Source organism: Lytechinus pictus, unplaced genomic scaffold, assembly GCF_037042905.1.
Source record: "Lytechinus pictus isolate F3 Inbred unplaced genomic scaffold, Lp3.0 scaffold_20, whole genome shotgun sequence".
Taxonomy (NCBI): Eukaryota; Metazoa; Echinodermata; class Echinoidea; order Temnopleuroida; family Toxopneustidae; genus Lytechinus; species Lytechinus pictus.
This window is the reverse complement of record NW_026974141.1, coordinates 9,260,202-9,269,702: the sequence shown is the minus strand read 5'-3', so window position 1 is coordinate 9,269,702 and position 9,501 is coordinate 9,260,202.

Below are 9,501 nucleotides of genomic sequence, written 5' to 3'. Positions count from 1 at the left end.
AATGTCACTTCATTAGAAACGTGTACTTAACACTTATTTTGATTTGATTTTATGTTCTCTTCTGCAAACATTCATATAATTCGTATAAAAAATGTTTTCATAACATAACAAACATAAAATTGTTTAATGTTTTTGGCATGAATCAACGAGTAAGTGTACTTTAAAAAATATATTATTTAACAATCACAAAAAATGCTCCACTACCAACTTTCTGACTCATCAGCATCGATTTTCCATTTTGATACTGTAATTCTCCTCCTTGTTTTGTGTCATTTTATCTTTAATTTCGACGAGTGTCCATTCACCATTATAGGCCTATCTGCTAGGCCCTCTTCAGGTCCTGAGAAGTTTCACTCCAAATAAAATGCGCACTTGATATCTGATAAATTCACTTTATCTGAATTGTGCTCGTTTCCCGCTCAAAAAGTTGAATTTGCCGTTGTAATGATATCTATTTTTAACCCTTAATGTCTTTCGTACAACATATCAAGTTCTCTCCCGGGTTATTACCTGTTATTTTTTAGAACTGACAGGTTTAAGGTGGGAAACTATACAATTTGAAATGCATTCATTCATTTATTTTCGCCTTTTTTATTTTGTTTTAATTAATTTTCCAACAATTCCGCTTGCAGAATCAATATTACTGAGTATAAGAGAACTTAGGATAAAAATGTGAAATATATTTTACCATATTGATTAGAGAGGCTTAGTATAATGTTCACTAACTGAAGTCAGTGCAAAACCATACAAGGAGCAACACACGGCCGAATTAGCTGAGGGCAAAATATTCTAAGCCCAAATAAAAAGAATGATGATTTCTTTTTTGTCCATTTGTTGCTCAATTGCTCGGGTATCTATAATTCTATTTTGCGAAATATTTCCATTATCTTGCCATCATAGGTTATTCATTACAAGTTTATACTATTTGAAGAAAGTGTGCGAATAAAAAACTCCCATGTCCTGTATTTGGAACCCTCTAGAAAAAGGGTGTCCAGAAAGGTTCTTTACGTGCTCAAGAGTTTTAATAGTCTTATAAAGAGCCTACAATTGTCAGAAAATGGCTGTTGCAGTTACTTTAGAAATTGCTATGGTACCTTGAAATGTTCCAAATACGGGACTAGCGTAGAACGCTGTAATAACTTTTGTTTTTCTATAATGTATAGCCTGTTGTATAAGGCTGAATGCAACTTTGGCGTTAGTGCCTTGTAGAGGAAATTGACATTTTGTCCTTTTAAATCCTTAACAAAAATATCGTGTAAAGAATAGCGGTACATGTAGGTCTGTTTGTATTTGCTTTCATATCATATCTCTCTCTTACTCTCTCCCACTCTCTCTGTTTCTCACCCTCACTTTCTTCTTCCATCGTTCCCCTCTTTCTCTCTCTCTCTATCGCGCTTTACAGGCACATCCTTCCGTCTCTTACTTTCAGTTTTATCAGCGTGTGGCTGTGTGAATGTTTGTGAGCGGCTTTGCAATAACCTACATCTGGGGACATCTACCATTTAACCCACCAACCGAGGACGTCCGGGGTCCAGATAACCAAGTCAATCAATTTATCAGCTCATTTCAAACGGTTTATATAGTCATAACTATAAAAAAAATATCTGGGGACATCTACCCTTTAACCCACCAAACGGGGACGTCCACCATGTCCACAGTCTAGATAACCATGTCAATCAATTCTTCAGCTTATTTCAAACGGTCTTATATACTCATTAGTATAACAAATTAATGATTTGTAAAAGTTCCCGTTTGGTTTATCAAAATCAAGTTGTGTGTGTATGGATTGGAGTGTGTGTGTGTGTGTGTGTAGAAAGCGTGCCCAGTTAGCGAAATATGCTCATGTACACGACGTGTGTCCTAAAGTACAAAGTCATGTTTACAAGTCCAATTAGCTATATTCATCGCTGCTGACTTGTCCTACGGGAAAGCGGAAGTTGACAGGTGGGATTCGTCTCTCGGTGGAGTTGTCCTACGAGGGACTTGTCCTGATAAAATGATGGTTCAAGGGACACATTTTGGGGTTATATTCAAAACTCCATGGTCAGATGCTGTATTTTGAACACATATACTTGATCAATTTTGTAATAAAGCTTAGGGTTTCACTTAACAGGTGTAAAGTCTCTGGCAACGCAATCTCGCCTGCATCATGCGATTCCATACAGCAGCAGTGCTGACTTTGAAAACAGCTATGGAATAATTATTTACAAAAGAAAATATTCATATGATAATAAAATACTATGTCCATTGACCAAAAATGACTGATCATGTGACCTAAGACGTGTGCAAAACAATAATTTATACCTGATTACCCTTGTGTCTATGTTTCATGAACTACATGTGTATAGATCCGTACATTTTCTGATACCAATACAAAAAAACGGATAGGGAAAAAGTTCATTGACTTTAAATGATCTTTGATCTTCGTCATGCGACCCGAAACGCGCACAGAATCTTCAGAGACGCATTTTATGTCTAAGTGCCATGAACTAGATCCATAAACCTCTAAGGTTATGATGACAATCCCACAAATAGCCAAACATCAAGTTTCGTTGACCCTAAATGACCTTTGACCCTGGTCATGTGACCTGAAACTCGCACAGGACATTCAGACTTAATTGCTCTTAATATGTCTAAGTTTCATTTACTAGATCCACAAAATTTCTAAGTTATGATGACAGTTCCACAAATACCCCAAACATGGCCAAAGTTCCTTGACCTTTAGTGACCTTTGACCTTCGTCATGTGACCTGAAACTCAAGCATAATGTTTAGTGATATACTATTACACCTTTGTCTACGTTTCATGAATTAGGTCTATATAATTTGTAAGTTATGACGACATTTCAAACACTTAACCTTGTTAAGTTTTCGATATTGATTCCCCCAACATGGTATAAGTTAATTGACCCCAAATGACATTCGACCTTAATTATGTAACCTGAAACTCAAGCAGGATGTTTAGTAATACTTGATTACTTTTATGGACAAGATTCATGAACTAGGTTCATATACTCTATAAGTTATGATGACATTTAAAAAACTTAACATTGGTTAAGATTTCAATGTTGACGACGTCGCCACCGTCAGAAAAGCGGCGCTTATTGTCTCGCTCTGCTATGCAGACGAGACAAAAAGAAGTTCTAAACTCTAAAATTATATTGATAATGTACTTTCACTGTTGAAGAAAATTGTAGAATTCAAAAAATCACAAAGAATCATCATGAAGAATTTCACACCGATTGTAACTATTTCAGATGATTTATTTAATTTATTCGCTCTTCAAATTACATGCATATTAAAGTATAAAATCTGTTCCTCAAAAAACCTTTCAAAATATTGCCATTATATACATCTGTACATCTGCCTATTACTGTAGGGTGCGAGTATGTGATATTAACGATATAAATTTTATTAAACTGTAGCAATCCTTGATATTACATAGAATAATTAGAAGGTCACTTCATTCAAATTGCGAACCTAGTACATTTTAATAGGGGCAGACAACCCAGTGACGTCATTTTTTTTTTTTCAATTACTAGAGGTGATACACGACAATCATGTCTTTTTATAAGGCCATTTTCCTTCTTTCTTTCCTCTTCTCCCACGTTTTCACTATGAAAAACGATCATGAAACGCCCGTTTAGCGCTGCCTCCTTTTATAACCCACCCCTCTAAAATTATCAAAAGAAGTGATGTTTCTGAAAGCATACATGGTTGGAACACTTGTTACCTCAATACTACATGAAATCAAATCAATAAAATACTGTGATTCTCCCTCTCTCTTCATGAAATTGAATCTTATTACAGAATGTTTTAGAATACATTGTTGATCCATTACTATACATATTCAACCGTTCTTTAAGTAATGGTGTCATGCCTGACAATATGAAAATATCAAAGATAATACAAGAGCACAAAAAAGTAGAAAAGAATGGTATATATATACAGGGGCGTAGACAACGGGGGGGATGAGGGGGATGCATCCCCCCCACCTCACAAGGTGGGGGGATGGCATGTACAATCATCCCCCCCCCCCAGGTTTTGGGGAATGATATTTGGTTACTTAATAAGTCATAATGATGATAATAATAGTAATAATAATAATGATAACAATTATAATATTAATAATAATAATAATTATGATGATGATAATAATAATAATAAAGCGCAGTGTGAATTTACCCTGTCTTGAAATGCGAGATAAAAGGAACCTATTAGTATTAGCATTATTATTTGTATTAGTATTATTTTTTATTTGTATTATTATTATTATTATTATTATTAATATTTCCATTGTCCACAACTTGATGTTCTGTTGGTATATTAAACAGCAACCGGACTTCTTCCAGAAATCTAGGGTTATTGTTCTATATTCTATTATTAGCATATATTATTTTAGCATATATTATTAGCATATATTATTTTTGTATATTATTATTATTATTATTATTATTATTATTATTACTATTATAAGACTGAGATCAAATAGAAGTAAATAATGCCCTAATTTGAAACGATGCAATGCCGTTATGGTTTCTTCACAAACTTACAAAGCAGTATTGTTACTCCATGGATCAAAGTGATACTGTTTATGTTTTTTGTATCTGTATGTTAATGAGCCGCCAGCCAATATCCATCTATGGATACTATGCCTGTTTCTTTGAGGTAAAAAAACGCATAGTATGTACGTATTCATTATGCTATATAATGAACAGACATATTGTTATTTGTTTGTTGTTTATGTGTTCTATTCACAAATGGCCACAGAGGCTGTTTTCATTCATAACCACATACCCATATCAAGACAACAAAGACTATACCTGCGTGTACACAGTTGACATTGGTTTTTTTTCTGAAGAGGTGTAACAGCAAAATTCACAGAGATAAATAAATACGTAGTGTGGTTCAATATGCAATACTATGTGTCAGTCCATTATGTATTCGTATGCCACGGTGTGTAGATCTTGTCGATGTATGTCTGTCCCAACGAACGTAGAGGGCAGCAACACACGGCAGTGTTGCTTTTAGGAAGGTCCACTCGATACGCGCATACAATTGAAGTGCGCGCACAATTGGGTAGGCATGCCAACGAAACCATGAACCGACACGATACATTCAGAGATTAATAACAAAATACAGGTAAAATAACAGATTATGACAAGACCATATTAAAATAATAATGTACAAAAATACACTCACAACTGAATAACAATGTACCACATTTAAATAATACAAATATTACTAAATTACTGTCTTCTATTTTTTTAATCTTCAGTAAGCAGGATTGAATTTTTTCATCAAATAAACCTATCTGCTAATTTCACCCGGATTTCGCCAAGCTCATTTTGTGACCGCTCTTAAGCTCCGCCCCTCACTCAGCGCACTTTTTTAGTAGATTGTAGAGTTGATTTTTTTTAATTTTCTCATTTTGAAAATTTTTTATTGACAAATTTACACATCAAATGTCATGCATTAAAATATTTAAATATTTAATTTGTATTTTTTTTAAAAAAAATCGAAGTATTGAGGATAATTTTTAGGATTTTAAACATATATATGATAACACAGATTTAATGAGGTTGAAACCGTTTCTGCTTTATTTCGCTGTATAATAATATAGCGCAGCCAAGATATCACCGGTAGATATCACCGGTATACGGTGTCGATCGACTCGAGTCAGTCGACTATAGGGGCCTATAGACATTGGTTAACGCGTTGCCGTTCCTGACAGACTATCATCACGACATCAGTATCAACTATTATAACGTTAGGTCTGACTCTGAGATGAAATTTCAAGAGTGAGAAGCTGAGCTACATTATTAAGATTTAAGTTTAATTTTTGATCGGGCTGCGTTGCCACTGGCACTTGGACCCTACGGTACTGTCTTACTGATTTAACTTGGGCCTTGGCCTTAAAAAAAAGCTTTGTTTTGGCTTTGTGAATTGTAGCCTAACAAAAAAGTTAGATAAGTTTATCTTTTTTTAGCATGTTTAACAGTTAGATTTTTTGTGTGGACTGGCACTCGGCCCGGCTCAAACTATTAAAGCAAAGTTTTCAGTACAGAAGAAGAGATGAAGCCAGGCTCAACCAACTGCTGCTGGAAATGGTGATAGATAGGCAGTGCTACAGTACTAGATCAGCATGCCCTGCACTACAGCTGCACTTCATTCAGAGTCTAACTTCTAACGTTAATTAAGACTAACTTTGTTAAGTAAGATGATGTTGGACAAGCAAGGAAAAGTCATCAAGCCAACAACATGGCCAAGGTTAGTTAGAGTCTTAAAGTTAGACCAGAGTCCTCTAGTCTAGTTTTGAACAATGACTAACTAGACCTATATTAACCCAGAGCGCGGGCGGGAGCCCAGAAGCTTACCGTGTATTTTACCATTGTCACCGGACTAGGGTGATTTATGGTCTAAATATTTCTCCAAATGAATTGTGAAAACGGAAAGTATACAATTACCACGATTATATGGATGAAGGTCTAACGAGTGGCAGATTCCTGACATCTGGGCACAGTCTGGAACCTCAAAAAAACGAAAAGTTCTCTCCTTCTACCCAGTCTCGATCGGCCATTTTGTTACGATTTTTAACAAAAATGGCCGATCGAGACGGGGTAGAACTAGAAGGAGAGAACTTTTCGTTTTTTTGAGGTTCCAGACTGTGCCCAGATGTCAGGAATCTGCTACTCGTTAGACCTTCATCCATATAATCGTGGTAATTGTATACTTTCTGTTTTCACAATTCATTTGGAGAAATATTTAGACCATAAATCACCCTAGTCCGGTGACAATGGTAAAATACACGGTAAGCTTCTGGGCTCCCGCCCGCTGCGCGGGCGGGAGCTCTCTGGGTTAGACCTATATATGCCTGATATAGCTAGGACCTACTAGGTCTAGTAGGACCGTCCTACCCAGGACTCGTCTGTGTACTAGCCTAGGCCTACTACTAAGTTAGTCAAACATATGATATAGGCCTACTCTCCAAAATGGGGTAGAATGTGGTCGCAATAGCACTCCAAAAAGGTGAAAAAATAAATTATGCACCTACCTCGAATGGATGAATTGAAGGTCTATCATGACAGAGAATTCCTGACATCAAGCCAGGCACAAACTGGACTCTCAAAACAAGGAAAAGTTGTCTCGTTCGTTCTCCTTCTGCCAAGATTGAAAACAAAATGGCCAATCGATACCAAAACAAGTGCGACATAGACGTTTAACTTTTCCTTTTTTTGAGGGTTCAGTTTGTGCCTCGATGTCCGGAATTCCGTCTCGCAATACAGGGTGCTACATAACATTCTAGAATCACTAGTTGGAATATACTTGCCCAAAAATATACTCCTCTTGCCTGAAAATTAAAAAAAAAAAGTGGTAGGCCTATACGTTTTCAAAAGAAAATATTGCAGTTTAAAAATAAAGGGAAAAGTTATGTCTCCTTCATTCTCCTTTCATTTTCAAAATTGAAAACAAAATGGTGGATCGATATACCTAGAATGAACGCGACATGGAGGTCTAATGGCTAAATGGACTAAAATCTATATTCTTAGAAAAAAACATAAGCAATAAAGAATAACAATAAAATGTTTCAAACTAAAGTTTCTATTTTTTTACAAAGAATAAAATGCTGAAAAAAGATTCAACAATTTTGAATCATGGGTATTAAGATGATACTTGAGTATAAATCAAATTCCCAATTTACAAAAGCTTCACTAAATTTATGTCCATTAATCTGAAACCAATAACATTATATTTTAATTTTCATTGAAGAATATGCTAAGTGGAAACTTTTTTTAAAGAATAAATTACTTTGAGAATAATTGTTCTCGTGGAAAAATAATCGGTCTCACAGACCCTCGGACTCATGAACCATCAGCCTTGTGGGCCTGCCCCCTGTTATTTTATGTGATTTTTAAAATCTAATTCAAGTTTGGTTGGCTTTCATGCAGTTGGTTGAAAATAATTTCTATCTTTTATTTAACAGATGCACATGATATGCTGATTGTTGACATCTTCAATTGAGTCTAGAGAGTAGAGACAGAGCAGCTGCTGGACTCAGACCATCTAAGCTATGATGATGGCATGTTTTGCACCACAAGACAATAAAACCTTTGGAATCTACCCAACTAAGAAGTAGACAAGCTGACTGTAGCCACTACTAGCCAGAAAGAGCAGTGATCAAGAAAATAATATTTTGGATATTTTGTGGAAAGAAAATATTCTAAAGATTGTAATTCATTTAGGTATTTTGAACAAGCACTTCACTCTTGTATAAATGAAAAGTGGAATGAATGATAAATTTGTTAAGTCATAAGTTTTGATATAACAGTCAGTTGGGAAGCCTTGAAAAGGTAGCTTCTTTTATCCAAGTGATATTCATGACTAGAGGGTTTTTGTATTGTCAATGAGCTTGGTGCAGACCAAAACACCTCTTTTTATTGGGCCATTGCTCCTCTAAATATTTACCAAATTTCATGTTTTTGGTATCTTTGTAAAGAAGAAGAATCATTCTTTTAGCTCATGTGTTTGGATTTTTAAAAGGATTTTGTAATATAGGGAGAACTTATGATCTAAAACATGAAACAAAATAATTTTTTTCATGCAACAAAAGTTGTTGTTTTCACACTTAATTTCTGTTTGAGCACAAATTATTTTTAGATCATAATAAAGCTAAAGATCTAAGCTTTAATATGATAGAATTTTTATAAGAAGATGTATTTTAGATGGGTCAGCAGCCAGCTTTTCATAGGCTAAGTACATTTAGCAACTCAAAAACAAGAATACTGTGCTCTGATTGGTCACAGAGACCACACACCCACGCATGATCTGTATTGGAAGATCAAATTGAGAGAACAAGTCTCTTTATCACTCCTGTTGGCATGGATCTAGGGCACACTGAGGTGTCTTTTTAATCACTCTTGCCTTTCTCAGTCCAGTTCTATCTTCCCCCTTTCCCTCTCTCATTATCCCCACCCCTCCATTCCATTTTGCCCAACTCCTTCTTAACTCATTTTCCCTTTTCCCTTCTATTTTCATTTTTCTTTCAATCTCATAACAAAAGTACAAACTCTTTCTCTCTTATAATCAGTTAAAGGGGAACCCCATGCTGAAAATAATACATAAACAAAAATTAAGTTAAAATTCACAAAACAAAATTCCTCTCGATCTGAAAACATAATATTTAGTGAAAATAGTAGCATGCCACTCATGATGAATATTCATTAGTTGGGCTGATGATGTCATATCCCCATTTTGTTTTTTTGTATCCTATTACATCATATTTTCATACATGTGGCTATGATATTTCCCTCATATATATAAAATAGGTTGCAGCAATGAATATTTTATGTATCAAAACAGCTGTCAATTCTTTTCATTTTTTGGTTGGCAACATTTAAAAAAAGTAATTTTATATTTTACAATACAAAAAAACAGGTGGGGAAGTGACATGAACTTGCTCATGTTGAATGTTTATGAAAACATGCATAGAACTGTTTCAACG